This window comes from Festucalex cinctus, chromosome 2, assembly GCF_051991245.1.
Source record: "Festucalex cinctus isolate MCC-2025b chromosome 2, RoL_Fcin_1.0, whole genome shotgun sequence".
Lineage (NCBI taxonomy): Eukaryota > Metazoa > Chordata > Actinopteri > Syngnathiformes > Syngnathidae > Festucalex > Festucalex cinctus.
Window position 1 is genome coordinate 2011382 of NC_135412.1, and position 16542 is coordinate 2027923.

The 16542-nt window shown below is 45.0% G+C and overlaps 1 long non-coding RNA gene across 1 annotated transcript in view; it reads left to right on the forward strand.

Moving 5' to 3' along the window:
* Window positions 1-220: 220 nt before the first annotated feature.
* Window positions 221-16542, forward strand: part of LOC144013349 (uncharacterized) — a 35091-nt gene continuing 18769 nt past the window's right edge. Inside the window, exon 1 of the long non-coding RNA XR_013282230.1 lies at window positions 221-278. This is a non-coding gene — a long non-coding RNA (uncharacterized LOC144013349). The remainder of the gene's footprint in view (window positions 279-16542) is intronic.

Below are 16542 nucleotides of genomic sequence, written 5' to 3' on the forward strand. Positions count from 1 at the left end.
CGTGTGTGCGTGTGTGATGTGAATGAGTGCACAACAAAGAGTCCGAATGGATTTTTTTTTTTTTGTCAAAGCTCAAGCGGCGATGACGCTGCATTCCGGCAGCTTTATGATGTGAAACTCCAAAAGGAAAGGAAACAATGATGGCATTCATAGGATGTCATTTTCCTTCAACTTTTATCTGAGGAATTTGTTGAGTATTCCTCCTGTTTCCATAACGTAACGTGTGCACCTTGTTCAAAGAGGGCCTTGGAAGTCGGGTCTTTACTAATAGCGTCCAGGTCAGTTGCATCCCTCATTAAACACACTTTTGAGACAACCGAATATCCAAAAGTCGTGTGAAAATTGAGCGATGTCTTCCACTGTGGTCACGTTCATCCATAAAACTCATCCAAGCTTGCTCTTTTAGACCTTGATTTTGAATTACCGTATTTTCACGACTATAAGGCGCACCTATAAGCCTTTTAATTTTTTCAAAAGCTGACCATGCGCCTTGTATATAGATCAATATTGAGCCGCAACAGGTCTCGCTGCGGTGCGCCGTATATATGGAATTTTTTAAAAAAATATGTCACTTATTGAAGGTGCGCCTTACAGTACGGTGCGCCTTATATATGGAAACAGTTTTAAAGTATGGCATTCATTGAAGGCGCGCCTTATAATGCGGTGCGCCTTATATACGGAAAGAGTTCTGAAATATGCCATTCTTTGGAGGTGCGCCTTATGGTGCGGTGCGCCTTATATATGGAAAACGCTTTAGAATATGCCATTCGTTGAAGGTGCGCCTCGTAATGCGGTGCGCCTTATATGTGGAAAACGTTTTACAATATGCCATTCTTTGGAGGTGCGCCTTATAGTGTGGTGCGCCTTATATATGGAAAAATGTACAATATGTCATGCATTGAATGTGTGCCTTATAATGCGGTGCGCCTTATAAAATGGAAAAAGTTTTAAGATGCCATTCGTTGAATGTGTGCCTTATAATGTGGTGCGCCTTATATACGGAAAATGTTTTAGAATATGTCGTTCATTTAGGGTGCGCCTTATAATGCGGTGCGCCTTATATATGGAATGCGGTGCGCCTTATATATGGATTTTTTTTATTTAAATATGCCATTTGTTGGAGGTGTGCCTTATATATGGACAGTGTTTTAGAATGTCATTCATTGAATATGCGCCTTATAACGTGGTGCGCCTTATATGCGAAAAAAGATTTAAAATATGTCATTCATTTAGGGTGCGCCTTATAATGCGGTGCGCCTTATAAATGGAAAACGTTTTAGGATATGCCATTCGTTGAAGGTGCGCCTTATGATGCGATGCGCCTTATATGTGGCAACAATTTTATAATATGCCATTTATTGAAGGTGTGCCTTATAATGCGGTTCGCCTTATATATGGAAAAAATGTAGAGCATGTCATTCGCTGAATGTGTGCCTTATAATGTGGTGCGCCTTATATACGGAAAAAGTTTTACAATATGTCGTTCATTGAAGGTGCGCCTTATAATGCGGTGCGCCTTATATATGGAAAAAGTTTTAGAATATGTGATTCTTTGAATGTGTGCCTTATAATGTGGTGCGCCTTATGATGCGGTGCGCCTTATATATGGAATTTTTTTTTAAATATGTCATTTATTGAGGGTGTGCCTTATATATGGACAATGTTTTAGAATATGTCATTCATTGAATATGCGCCTTATAACGTGGTGCGCCTTATATGCGGAAAAAGTTTTAAAATATGTCGTTCATTTAGGGTGCGCCTTATAATGCGGTGCGCCTTATAAGTGGAAAAAGTTTTAAAATATGTCGTTCATTGAAGGTGCGCCTTATAGTGGTGAAAATACGGTAAGTTAATCCAAATATATTAATAAATTTAATTAATGAACTCAAGGGATTAAATTTATGACCTCATAATTCATTCAACTTAATATATTGACTTGGATTCATTTCATTCAAGCAATTCAATTAAGTTGCTCATCAATTCTGTTTTTAGAGTGCATAAGAGAGAATTTGCCTGACATTTGCCATCATGAGCCCACCAGGCTTTACCACAGGCAAGGAGGACTCACTTAACGTCTTCCAACTCCGCCATCGCTCGCTTGTACTCGTCTGCGTCACGAGTACTCGAGTACTTGAAAAAAGGCTGGTATCGGCCCGATAACGATACCTGGTATCGCTACTCGCCCATCCCTAGTGAAAACCCACAAATAATTGGCGGCAATTGAAATGCATGCATGCATGCAAAAAAAAAAAAATCTCTAAAAACGTTGATAAACATTGTGTCTTATTTTGCAGAGCCGATCAATGACATCATTGATCAAGCCGATCACCAATTTCGATTGCACTAAAATGCGCAATATCGTCAGATCTCGATCAAGCTGATCCGATTGCTGTCAAGTTTCTTTTATTGGAGATCTCCTCGACCTGGGAAACGGTTCCAAATGAAACAAAATCCTCCTGAAAATATTTATTAGCCGAGTACAGTATCACCCGACCGCAAATCTGACAGGATTCACCCTGTCAAAATCTGTGCGCAGCGACATTGTTTCAACATGATGAGAATTTCCCCCGCTGCCTTGACGGTTCACGTCGTGTCAGCCAGAAAAAAAAATGACTACATGTCAGGTGAAGTTGTTTTGGAGAATGTATTAAGGAAATACCTTCGCTGTGCCGAGTGCAAACGGCCGCAAAACTTCCCACACTGCAAAACTACGTCTGATAAAATACACGTGTTCTTAGTGTAAATTTACTACAAGTGAAATTATCTGCCAGTGCAGTAAGATAATTTTACTTACTTAGATTTCTTGAAATAAGAAAAACATGTAGCTCTATATAAATCTTAAAATGAGCTTAAAACACTTGTTCTAAAGCAACAAATCAAGGAAATTAAATCTTAAAATAAGCCATAAACACGATCTTTTTTTGTTTTTTAAAAACATAAATGAAACAGCAAATTTAATTGCATTTGGTTTGACTCAGCCTGGGATCGAACCCACAACCTCCGTTTCCGAGGCTCGAGACGCTACCACAAGACCGCGGAGCCGTTAGATTGTTCACTGGAAAGAGGGCAAATGAACTTAGTAAGTATGACCACGAATTTACAATAAAATGCAACAGTCGGGTTGTTTTAGCTTATTGTGCATAAAAATTAACCAATTTTAAGACTTACAAACTAAGTGAGAAATGAGACAAATAATCTTAAAACAAGATTAATAATCTTGTAAATTCTGCTCTTGCAAAGTATATAATTATCAAAACAAGACAAAGAAAAGACGATGTCTTGATATAAGCATTTAAGTCTAGATTAGATATCTGATTTTTATTTTTTTTTTTTATTGAACATAGACTCTTAGCGCATTTTAGCTTATTATGCGTGAAAATTAACTACTTTTAGGATTTACAAACTAAATAAAACTAAATAATAATAATATAATACTAACTAAATAATCTTAAAACAAGATTAACTCATTTGCTCCCAAAGACGTTTTTTTCTATTTTTTTTATGCTCGAGCATACAAAAGGCTTTCATGAAGCCTCTGAAGTGAAGAGAACGCTTGAATCAAAAGTAGTTATTACAAAAACGGCCAGCAGGTAGCAGCAGAGTATAAGAGATCAACCGGAGCCATGTTGCAAAACACTCTTTTCCCCACTGTTTTAAACAGATTTGTGAATAATGATTAGCTATCTTCCAAAGCTAATTGCTGCAAAACAGAAACATAAAAATATATATTTTTTTCCTAATGAAAGAAGACATGCTAAACCTTCTTTTGGTAGGTTCCATGTTTTTACAACAAAGAGAACACAATATTCTGTGAGCCTTTGCAAAATCAGTTAAAATCCAGTAAAACAGCTAGGAGTGAATGAGTTAATAATCTTAGAAATTCTGCTCTTGTATAGTAAATAATTCCCATAACAAAATCAATAAGACTTTATGGCTTGATATAAAAGTCTTTAAGTCTGGGTTAGATAGCTTCAATTTGCAGTACAGGGGAAATTTCCCGCTGGTTGCGGAGACCAATTATCTATCTGGGTGTGTCGCTTATGAGTCATCAGATGTGTGCATCAGTGACAAGTTAGACAATTAGACAGAAATAACCTGTCGTTTAAAAAAAAAAAAAAAAAAAAAATCCCTTGAAGACATGCTGATTGCTGCTTTTGTTTTGGGGATACGAATATTGAGCAGATGTCAGTCAGAGTGAACCCGCTTACCACATGTTTCGGAATTGATGGCAAAAGCCAACAAACCAGAGTGTGCAGTTTTGTGCTATTACTCACTAATAAACGTGAGGTTTTTTTTTGACCGTCTATGAAAAAAAAAAAAAAAAAAAAAAAAAACATTACGTTTTTTTTTGGGGCTGTAGAGACAAACACAAACAATATATGGTACATATTCCAAAGTTTTTCCAGCGTAGGGATTTTTTTCCTTCTTCTGGAAGGAGAACAGAGCGTGTTCTAAACTGGCGCCGCAGGGCGCGAAGATAAAGAGAAGTAATAGTTAGACTGCGGTCACATTGGTATGCAGACAGTCATGAAAGCGAAGCAGTACCTGTTGCATCTTGCAAATTCATTTGCTGAATATTGTGAAATTTCACAGCTTAAATTGTGAAGCCACTTTTTTTTTTTTTAACTCACAGCTTCAGGGATCAGCAGCAAATATGCGTGAAAAGGCACCAGCAAACAGGAACAGAAATAAAATGATCATTTTTGACTGAAACTTTAAAGCAGAGGTGTCCAAAATACGGCCCGGGGGCCATTTGCGGCCCGCCGTTCATTTTTCAGTGGCCCGCGACATATGCTAAAAAAAAAATGGCATTTGACTCAGTTCAAATAAAACAAACAAAACAAAAATGTTTGCAGATGGTCAAAGTAAGAAGGGAGGGTATCGAAAAATAGGTGCCATTAAATTATTATTTTTATTATTTTATAATTATTATTGTTTATTATTTATTTTATTAAATAATATTATTTTAGTTATTTTATTATTATTATTATTTATTATTTTAGTTAACTAAAACTAATGAAAAAAACTCAAATTCAAAAAAACAATATTGTTACCGAAATAAAATAAAAATGAAAATGCTTTTTTAAAAAACGGAAACTAACTGAAACTACATTTTATGTTTACAAAATTAACTAAAACTAACTATAATTATTAGTCTCCGGTAATTAATTTAATGCATGAGCCTTTGGGAATGATTTTAAATGTGATTTTTAGTAGTTTTATTTTGATATAAACCGGAATAATGACGTTTGAAAGTATGTCACACACAAGTGATGTCATCTAGCAGCAGCCAATAGAAAAGCACCAAAAGATGACGTCACGCTCATGGTGTTTTTTTAAATATTGCGCACAAGGAATACACTTTTTTTTTTTAAATTAATACTAATACTGAAACAAACTAAACTGAAACTAAGCATTTTTTAAAAGAACTAAACGAATAAAAACTAACTAAAAGAAAAAAATTCCCAAACTATAATAACCCTACTGCCATATTACAAATAAATTGGTTTATATACTGTAGCATTTTTCTAAATATGCAAAAGCACAAATAAATTATTTGTGCAATTTTTAGGACTAAACACAATTTTTCTTCACAACATTATGTGGCCCTTGCGTCCTTCGGATTTTCTGTAAAAAGTTTGGGCCCCCCTGCTTTAAAGTGACATCAATCACTCGCGGCAAACCCGCGTTTGGAACAAAGGTTTGATCTCTGCGGAACTGTCGATTATTACAAAGACATTTTCGCCATCACATGAATCCAACGTCATTTGAATTCAGAGCGCTACGTTGTACTTGACGCCCTTCCAGGGAGATGAAACAGCCGTTCACAATTGACTTCTAACACCTCAACACGCCGTTGACTCACAACTGGGTGACTCAACTTTTATGGCTCTCGTTACAAACAGCTCGCGCTGACGAATCAAGTCGTTGGTGGCATCGGTGACCTTGAAAATGAACCCTGGTATGATGGTAACCCCACAATGACCTCCAATCAGTCAGGATCAAAGAGGCGTCGCGTACACCTGAATAAACATTCCATTGCGAGCAAGACAAGATTTGATCATGATTTGCAAGATGTGCAATCAACAAAATTTCTTGTTGCATTTGGGGTAGCAAACCTTGGGGGGGGGGGGGGTCGAATGTCATTATCACAAACTTACTAAACAGATGGGACATCAAATCAATACAGGTAATTTTACCCAACCCAATTTCTGATATTTCAATTATGCATCAGTTAACGTTTTCCCCCAAGTGGTCACTATGGATAAAACATCTATTATGTTAATTATGTGCCACTTGTCAGGGTAACTATAAGCAAAAAATTAGGTTGGATGCTAACGAATGATTTAACAACAAAGCATCCATCCATCCATTTTCCCGGCCACTTATTCCTCACAAGGGTCGCGGGGGGTGCTGGCGCCTATCTCAGCTGGCTTTGGGCAGTAGGCGGGGGGACACCCTGGACTGGTTGCCAGCCAATCGCAGGGGACACAGAGACGAACAACCATCCACGCACACAAGCACACCGACGGGACAATTTTGGAGCGCCCAATTAACCTGCCATGCATGTCTTTGGAATGTGGGAGGAGACCGGAGTACCCGGAGAAGACCCACGCAGGCACGGGGGCAACATGCAAACTCCACCCAGGAAGGTCCGAGCCTGGACTTGAACCGGAGTCCTCAGAACTGGGAGGCGGACGTGCTAACCAGTCAACCACCGTGCCGCCCGAGAGACAAGTCGGAATTAAAATAAATAAATAAATAAATAAATAAATAAAAAAAAAGACCGGCTAGCAATAGCTAACTGAAGCAGCTAACAAAAGTGGCTAGCGGAAAAAGCTAACGAAAGCAAAGCAGAGAGAGACAAGTCAGAATTAAAAAAAAAAAGGACCGGCTAGCAAGAGCTAACTGAAGCGGCTAACAAAAGCGGCTAGCGGAAAAAGCTAACGAAAGCAAAGCAGACAGAGACAAGTCAGAATTTTTTTTTAAAAAAGACTGGCTAGCAAGAGCTAACTGAAGCGGCTAACAAGAGTGGCTAGGCTAGCGGAAAAAGCTAACGAAAGCAAAGCAGACAGACAAGTCAGAATTAAAAAAAAAAAAAAAAAAAGACTGGCTAGCAAGAGCTAACTGAAGCGGCTAACAAGAGCGGCTAGCAGGAAAAGCTAAAGAAAACAAAGCAGAGAGAGACAAGTCAGAATAAAATTAAAAAAAAAAGACTGGCTAGCAAGAGCTAACTGAAGCGGCTAACAAGAGCGGCTAGTGGAAAAAGCTAACGGAAGCAAAGCAGAGAGAGACAAGTCAGAATAAAAATTAAAAAAAAGACCGGCTAGCAATAGCTAACTGAAGCGGCTAACAAGAGCGGCTAGCAGGAAAAGCTAACGAAAGCAAAGCAGAGAGAGACAAGTCAGAATAAATAAAAAAAAAAAGACTGGCTAGCAAGAGCTAACTGAAGCGGCTAACAAGTGCGGCTAGCGGAAAAGGTAACGAAAGCAAAGCAGACAGACAACTCAGAATTAAAAAAACAAAAAAAACAAAAAAAAAGACTGGCTAGCAAGAGCTAACTGAAGCGGCTAACAAGAGCGGCTAGCAGGAAAAGCTAACGAAAGCAAAGCAGAGAGAGACAAGTCAGAATAATAATAAAAAAAAGACTGGCTAGCAAGAGCTAACTGAAGCGGCTAACAAGAGCGGCTAGCGGAAAAAGCTAACGAAAGCAAAGCAGAGAGAGACAAGTCAGAATCACGGAGCTCAGTGACAAAAGGCCCCAACTTGTGGAAGGTAAGCTAACTACGTTTGTGACTTTCTTCTCCTTCGGGTGTCCGCGGCAGAAAGATGGTGGCGAAAAATGTCTGCCTGCTGCGTGGTGCGATCTATGTGATATAATTAGCGATTACTAGACCTACGATTATATCAAAAGAAATATACGTTAACGTGATGGATCATTTTTGTACATATTATTGAAATTTATAATGAATTATTCACCACAAGATGCCGCTAAATAACCACTTTCCTTTAATATTTAACATATTAAATATCTTAACCTGTTGCAAATTCTCTACGCTTTGATCAAATAAACATATTGCTGGACATCTCGAGTTCTTGAGAAAATGTAACTGCAGGTGGCCTTGTGGAAAGGTCGAGACGCTGTGCATGTTAAAACCCAACTGAATGGCAATTTATCTTCCTGTTGCTGAGATCCATATTTTAGTCTTGCCCCAAACAGTCGAATGACACTAACATGAACTGATGCAGTTCATCTGATGATGCCACATTGATTACTCTCAATGGGAATTTTTTTTTTAATTATTATTATTTTTTTACAAGAAACCAAAATACTCTATAGTAGCAAGCTCCATACATTTGAGACATTTTATGCCACCGTTTCACAAATATAATCCTAATTCTGAGATATTGAAAGAAGCAAATAATGATTGTGACGTGCAGAAGTCCAGCAGCCAAAAATGTCTGACATGACATGTCGTCAGAATGGAAGTTTAACGAGACAACGCGTGGACTGTGGCTGCGCTGCTATTGGTCAGAAAACATGCAGGCAAGTAAGTTGTGGACTTGTGATTAGGACTCCAGTAAATCTTCCCACCCATGGAAGCTTCGGGGAGGCGCTCCCTCACCCCCAGGTCAATGCACTGCCGCAGGGATGCGCCTCCCTTTCCTCCCTGTCTGCCCTTGTGGAGAAATCTCATGCTTTGACCTGGATCTCGTCCACCTTCTTGCAGGTCACACCAGAAGCAAAAAAAAAAGAAAAAAAAAAAAGTTATATATATTTTTTTTTACACGTTCTCCCTGACCTCCGAGCATAGACAGCATGATTCATTTCATTCGCAAAAGAGGAATGTTGCAATATGTTCTGAAATGTGATAAATAAATGCGATAAGTGACAGGCAAACTTGCATACCTTTTTTTTTTTTTCCGTTTTCCTCTCAGGCGAATTCCTCACTCACTATCTCTCTTTCTCTCTCTTTTTTTTTTTTTTCATTCAAGACAATCGTGCTCATTTTTCTCTGACGAGAAGAGTAGAATGCATTTCACACACAACTTTCCTGGTCAAATATATCGAAATGTACTTTATGGAGAGGAAGTGAATATAAAAAAAATATACACTCCACTCAATTCTTTGAGTGAGTGAAGTCAATGGGTTTGTGTTTGAAAGAAGGCAGGACTAATAATTGTTTCTCCCGGGCAAGTCCATTCCAGCCAAGCCGCAATGTTGCAAAGGGTTTATTAGTGACAAATATTTTTCGTGGAGCAGAGCTATAATGATTTAAAATACGGATAATAATAATAATAATAACATTAAAAGGTGAGGTAGAGGCCGCCAAACTTTTAAAAGCCTCTTTAAAACTTCACTGTTTTTGTATTTACAGAGGATATAAAAAGTCTTTACACACATCTGTTCAAATGCTCAATCAATTTAAATCAGCGGTGTCCAAACTGCGGCCCGGGGGCCATTTGCGGCCCGCCGTGCATTTTTCAGTGGCCCGCGACATATGCTAAAAAATGGCATTTGACTCAGTTCAAATAAATTAATAAAAACAAAAATGTTTGGAGACGGGAGGGTGTCGAAAAACAGGTGCCATTAAAAAGTTATTTTAGTTAACTAAAACTAACAAAATAACTACAACTAAAATTCAACAAACAATTTTGTTTACGAAATAAAATAAAAATGAAAATGCTTTTTAAAAAACGAAAAAAATCTGTTAACATTTTGCACTAATTAGCATTAGAATATGGCTAAGTTTCATCATTATTCACAAATCTGTTTAAAATAGTGGGGAAAAGAGCTTTTTGATCTCTTATACTCTGCTGCCACCTGCTGGAACGTTTTTGTAATAACTACCATTACGTCAAAGCATTCTCTTCAGTTCAGAGGCTGAATCAAAGCCAAAACGTATAAAATCATCTTTGGGAGCATGGTAATATTTAAAATAGAACGTATTTATACGTTTTTTTTTTGGGAGTAAATGAGTTTTAATGTCACCAGTTTTTCGATACCCTCCCTTCTTACTTTGACCATCTCCAAACATTTTTGTTTTGTTTATTTTATTTGAACTGAGCCAAAGGCCATTTTTAGCATATGTCGCGGGCCACTGAAAAATGGACGGCGGGCCGCAAATGGCCCCCGGCCCGTAGTTTCGGACACCACTGATTTATATACTTTATGTGTGTGTATTATGTATGCATGTATGTATATATGTGGCCCTAGTGAGGATAAGCAGCACAGAGAATGGATGGATGGATGGATGGATGGATGGATGGATGGATGGATGGATGGATGGATGGATGAATGGATGGATGGATGGATGGATGGATGGATGGATGGATGGATGGATGGATGGATGGATGGATGTGTGTGTGGATGGATGCTGGATGGATGGATGGATGGATGGATGGGTGGGTGGATGGATGGATGCTGGATGGATGCTGGATGGATGGATGGATGGATGGATGGCTGGCTGGATGGATACTGGATGGGTGGATGGATGGATGGATGGTGGGTGGATGGATGGATGGATGCTGGATGGGTGGATGGATGGATGGATGGATGGATGTGTGGGTGGATGGATGGATGCTGGATGGATGCTGGATGGATGGATGCTGGATGGGTGGATGGATGGATGGATGGATGGATGTGTGGGTGGATGGATGGATGCTGGATGGATGCTGAATGGATGGATGGATGGATGGCTGGCTGGCTGGATGGATACTGGATGGGTGGATGGATGGATGGATGGATGGATGGATGGATGGATGGATGGATGGATGGATGGATGCTGGATGTGTGTGTGGGTGGATGGATGGATGCTGGATGGATGGATGGATGGATGGATGGATGGTGGGTGGATGGATGGATGCTAGATGGGTGGATGGATGGATGGATGGATGGATGTGTGGGTGGATGGATGGATGCTGGATGGATGCTGGATGGATGGATGGATGGATGGATGGATGGCTGGATGGGTGGATGGATGGATGGATGGATGGATGGATGGATGCTGGATGTGTGTGTGGGTGGATGGATGGATGCTGGATGGATGGATGGATGGATGGTGGGTGGATGGATGGATGCTAGATGGGTGGATGGATGGATGGATGGATGGATGGATGGATGTGTGGGTGGATGGATGGATGCTGGATGGATGCTGGATGGATGGATGGATGGATGGCTGGCTGGCTGGATGGATACTGGATGGGTGGATGGATGGATGGATGGATGGTGGGTGGATGGATGGATGGATGCTGGATGGGTGGATGGATGGCTGGATGGGTGAATGGATGGATGGATGGTGGGTGGATGGATGCCGGATGGGTAGATGGATGGATGGATGGTGGGTGGATGGATGGATGCTGGATGTGTGGGTGGATGGATGGATGCTGGATGGATGCTGGATGGATGGATGGATAGATGGCTGGCTGGCTGGATGGATACTGGATGGGTGGATGGATGGATGGATGGTGGGTGGATGGATGAATGGATGCTGGATGGGTGGATGGATGGATGTGTGGGTGGATGGATGGATGGATGCTGGATGGGTGGATGGATGGATGCTAGATGGGTGGATGGATGGATGGATGGATGGATGGATGGATGTGTGGGTGGATGGATGGATGCTGGATGGATGCTGGATGGATGGATGGATGGATGGCTGGCTGGCTGGATGGATACTGGATGGGTGGATGGATGGTGGGTGGATGGATGGATGGATGCTGGATGGGTGGATGGATGGCTGGATGGGTGAATGGATGGATGGATGGTGGGTGGATGGATGCCGGATGGGTAGATGGATGGATGGATGGTGGGTGGATGGATGGATGCTGGATGTGTGGGTGGATGGATGGATGCTGGATGGATGCTGGATGGATGGATGGATAGATGGCTGGCTGGCTGGATGGATACTGGATGGGTGGATGGATGGATGGATGGATGGTGGGTGGATGGATGGATGGATGCTGGATGGGTGGATGGATGGATGGCTGGATACTGGATGGGTGGATGGATGGATGGACAGACGGATGGACAGACGGACGAACAGACGGACGGACGGATATCCTTACTATACCCACTATTGGTTTTCGTGCCGGTTTCAGGTATTCAGACACACTCAGTGGATCAACAACAGTGCCTCTCAATCTCTGCGGGTCATTTCCAAACTTCCTGCCAGTGTCTTCCAAACCTTAACGGATGTCATGTATCTTCCTGTCAGGGATGTAATGATTCATGATCCCTGCATGGAACACAGCTCCACCTAATCTTGGGAGAGCAGATAAAGCTAATTTAGGGGCAAAGAGATGTCAGTCATCACAAGTGAAGCCGGCTACACGTTCGACATACCGACAATAGTCAAAAGCTCCACTCAAAAGCGCACATGTCGCTATTAGTGTGAGTTATGCCGGAGGAACGTGTTCAGTCAAGCGTGGCATTGATTGCTCCTCTGCTAACCGTGCAACCGAGCAGCCGTTCGCTTCCGAAAAACTCTTAATTAGTGGCAAAATGGACACAAATCGCTATCTTGTGTGTGTGTGGATGACCTTCGCCGTTATAATTCATCCGAGCGAGCGGAAAACTGGCAAGCAGCTCTGTTTGAATGTGTAGCATCGCATCAATATTGCTGTCACCGAGACACATGCACACCCTTTCCGATGATTACAGGAGGTCCGGGGAGTTCAGTGGATGTTGGATGGTAGGTAGATGACACGCTAGCTAGTAGCAATGAGGGAGGACAACTGTTGTGAATGTACCCTGGCTGTATCCAACACAATTATAATATTTTTATTTATTTATTTATTTTTTTACTGACACTATCAAAGCAGTATTCCAAACATCACCATAATAATAAAAACAACTGTCATGGTGCAATTTAGTCCTCGCTACTGTAATCTACGTCTTATAGACATATACGCATTATTAGCTTGGCAAAGGCGGAATTGTTGATACCGTATTGTATTGTATCCCGATATCTTTTGAAAGTTGGCACAGAATAGCTTTAAATTATGTAGTAAACGAGACATCGTGATTCCTTAACCTGGGTTCAATCGAACGGCAGGTGTTCGGTAAGTCAATCTCAGGGGCTTGGCCGCCATTTGCTGCAGGTGATCACGCTAAATTGCTAAATTTGCGATGCAGGGAATTTGATGTGCTCAGTAGTCGACGTTTGACTGTTGTGATGGTTTCGTTGTTTGATTTCTTTATTATTGTGATGCCTTCATATAAATCTTCATATTAAGATTTTTTTGTTTAGTGACGCTCCGTCAAATAAGGTTTAATGTTACAAAGGCTTTGTTCATTCACGTCAGCATTGAAAACGTTCGATTTCATCAGATTGCGTCATGTTTCATTGGAACTCGCAGCTCTAGTTAGGGCCCGAGCAGCTACCGCTGCCATCTGCTGGCCATAGTTAGTGGGTGTTTTTGATTTCACAACTCATTGAGCCGGCTGCGCTGCACTTGGACGTTGCACTGGCCACTGAAGTATTCACACACCAAAAAAAAAAAAAAAAAAAAAAAAGTAGTTGACGTCACTTAACGTTTCTGGCGGCATACATCGTGATTTTATTAAACGTTATTAAACGTTTTTGGCGGTCAAAGAGTTGATGTGAATAAGCGCGAGAGGCAATGGTAGGACAGATGTAGTATAATATGAATTAAAATTATAAAATATGTCTGCCATACTCCACTAACACCTAAAATACATTTCAGAACTCAATCATCTACATTGGTGTTTACTTTAATACTTGCCATGTATTATGTATTTAGTATAAAATTATAATACATCCATTCTTATACATACAACAGAATACATAATATAGGGATACCAAAAAAATAATAATAATCATTATGTAGATGCAATTTAGAAAAATACTTCAAAAGCAAATTATAGACGGGAGTGCAGCATGAATGCACTGAAATGTTTCTTACGCTATGTCAGGGCTCGGAAGCGTGGTGGTGGACCCAAGTGCAGGAGGTGGAACGAGTCAGGGAGGCAGAGGTGCTCAAAAGGAGTCAATTTAATCAAACAAAAAACTAAAGTGGCAAACAGGCTTGGTGACAAAGAATAACAAAATACCGACAGGAAAAACTATACAAGAGTAGACTTAACTATGGCAAGCAAGAACGTAGGGAAACAGGAAAAATGAACCGACAAGAACTGAAACGAAAACCGATGACTAAGTACACACACTAATTACACACGACGAGACACAGCTGGGCAAGACACAAGTGGAAGGGGGAGCTGATTGGTTGACACATGAGGAAGGGCAGGCAAACACAGGTGGACATGGCAAGGCTTAACGAGACTAGGGAAGACAAGAAAAGCAGAACATAAACATGACAAACTCAAAACCCAACAAAGACAAAGCAAAACCTACCCCAAACAGAACCAAAACATGACAGTACCCCCCCTTCAAGGGACAGCTCCCAGATGTCCCATAAGGTCCATAAACAACAAAAACAGGCGGGAGGGTGCGTGGCCCACTATCGAGGGCAGTCCAAAAAAAACCAAACAAAATGCCAAAAGCCTAGAGGTGGCCAGACGAGGAGTGCCCAGAGGGCCAGTCAGGTGGGCGTCCCGGACGCCAGACGAGGAGTGCCCAGCGGGGCCAGTCTGGTGGACGTCCCGGACGCCAAACGAGGAGTGCCCAGCGGGGCCAGTCAGGTGGGCGTCCCGGACGCCAAACGAGGAGTGCCCAGCGGGGCCAGTCAGGTGGGCGTCCCGGACGCCAAACGAGGAGTGCCCAGCGGGGCCAGTCTGGTGGACGTCCCGGACGCCAAACGAAGAGTGCCCAGAGGGGCCAGTCTGGTGGGCGTCCCGGACGCCAGACGAGAAGGACCCGGCGGGGCCGGTCAGGAGGGCGTCCCTGACGCCCGACGAGGAGGGCCCGGCGGGGCCGGTCAGGAGGGCGTCCCCGACGCCCGACGAGGAGGGCCCGGCGGGGCCGGTCAGGAGGGCGTCCTCGACGCCCGACGAGGAGGGCCCGGCGGGGCCGGTCAGGAGGGCGTCCTCGACGCCCGACGAGGAGGGCCCGGCGGGGCCGGTCAGGAGGGCGTCCTCGACGCCCGACGAGGAGGGCCCGGCGGGGCCGGTCAGGAGGGCGTCCTCGACGCCCGACGAGGAGGACCCGGCGGGGCCGGTCAGGAGGGTGTCCTTGACGCCCGACGAGGAGGGCCCGGCGGGGCCGGTCAGGAGGGCGTCCTTGACGCCCGACGAGGAGGGCCCGGCGGGGCCGGTCAGGAGGGCGTCCTTGACGCCCGACGAGGAGGGCCCGGCGGGGCCGGTCAGGAGGGCGTCCTTGACGCCCGACGAGGAGGACCCGGCGGGGCCGGTCAGGAGGGCGTCCTCGACGCCCGACGAGGAGGACCCGGCGGGGCCGGTCAGGAGGGCGTCCTCGACGCCCGACGAGGAGGGCCCGGCGGGGCCGGTCAGGAGGGCGTCCTCGACGCCCGACGAGGAGGGCCCGGCGGGGCCGGTCAGGAGGGCGTCCTCGACGCCCGACGAGGAGGGCCCGGCGGGGCCGGTCAGGAGGGCGTCCTCGACGCCCGACGAGGAGCAGAGGTGGCGGCGGGGTGTTCGCCGCCAGACGAGGAGCTGGAGGCGACTGCCTCAAGTCGTGCGCCGCCAGGGTTGACGCTGGCGGAGGCGGCCGCTGGCCGGGCGCCGCCGGAACTGGTGCATGCGGAGGCGATGGCGGCCGCTGGCCGGGCGCCGCCGGAACTGGTACAGGCGATGGCGGCCGCTGGCCGGGCGCCGCCGGAACTGGTGCAGGCGATGGCGGCCGCTGGCCGGGCGCCGCCGGAACTGGTGCAGGCGAAGGCGGCCGCTGGCCGGGCGCCGCCAGAACTGGTGCAGGCGAAGGCGGCCGCTGGCCGGGCGCCGCCGGAACTGGTGCAAGCGAAGGCGGCCGCTGGCCAGGCGCCGCCGGTCGAGGAGCAGGAGGCGGCGGCCGCAATCCATGCGCCGCCGGACGAGGAACAGGAGGCGGCGGCCGCAATCCATGCGCCGCCGGACGAGGAACAGGAGGCGGCGGCCGCAATCCATGCGCCGCCGGACGAGGAACAGGAGGCGGCGGCCGCAATCCATGCGCCGCCGGACGAGGAACAGGAGGCGGCGGCCGCATTCCATGCGCCGCCTGACGAGGAACAGGAGGCGGCGGCCGCAATCCATGCGCCGCCGGACGAGGAACAGGAGGCGGCGGCCGCATTCCATGCGCCGCCTGACGAGGAACAGGAGGCGGCGGCCGCAATCCATGCGCCGCCGGACGAGGAACAGGAGGCGGCGGCCGCAATCCATGCGCCGCCGGACGAGGAACAGGAGGTGGCGGCCGCATTCCATGCGCCGCCGGACGAGGAACAGGAGGTGGCGGCCGCAATCCATGCGCCGCCGGACGAGGAACAGGAGGTGGCGGCCCAGGCGAAGCGGCCAGGGGCTGCGGCGGCAGCGGCACAGGCGAAGCGGCCAGGGGCTGCGGCGGCAGCGGCACAGGCGAAGCGGCCAGGGGCTGCGGCGGCAGCGGCACAGGCTGCGGCTTGGGTCGC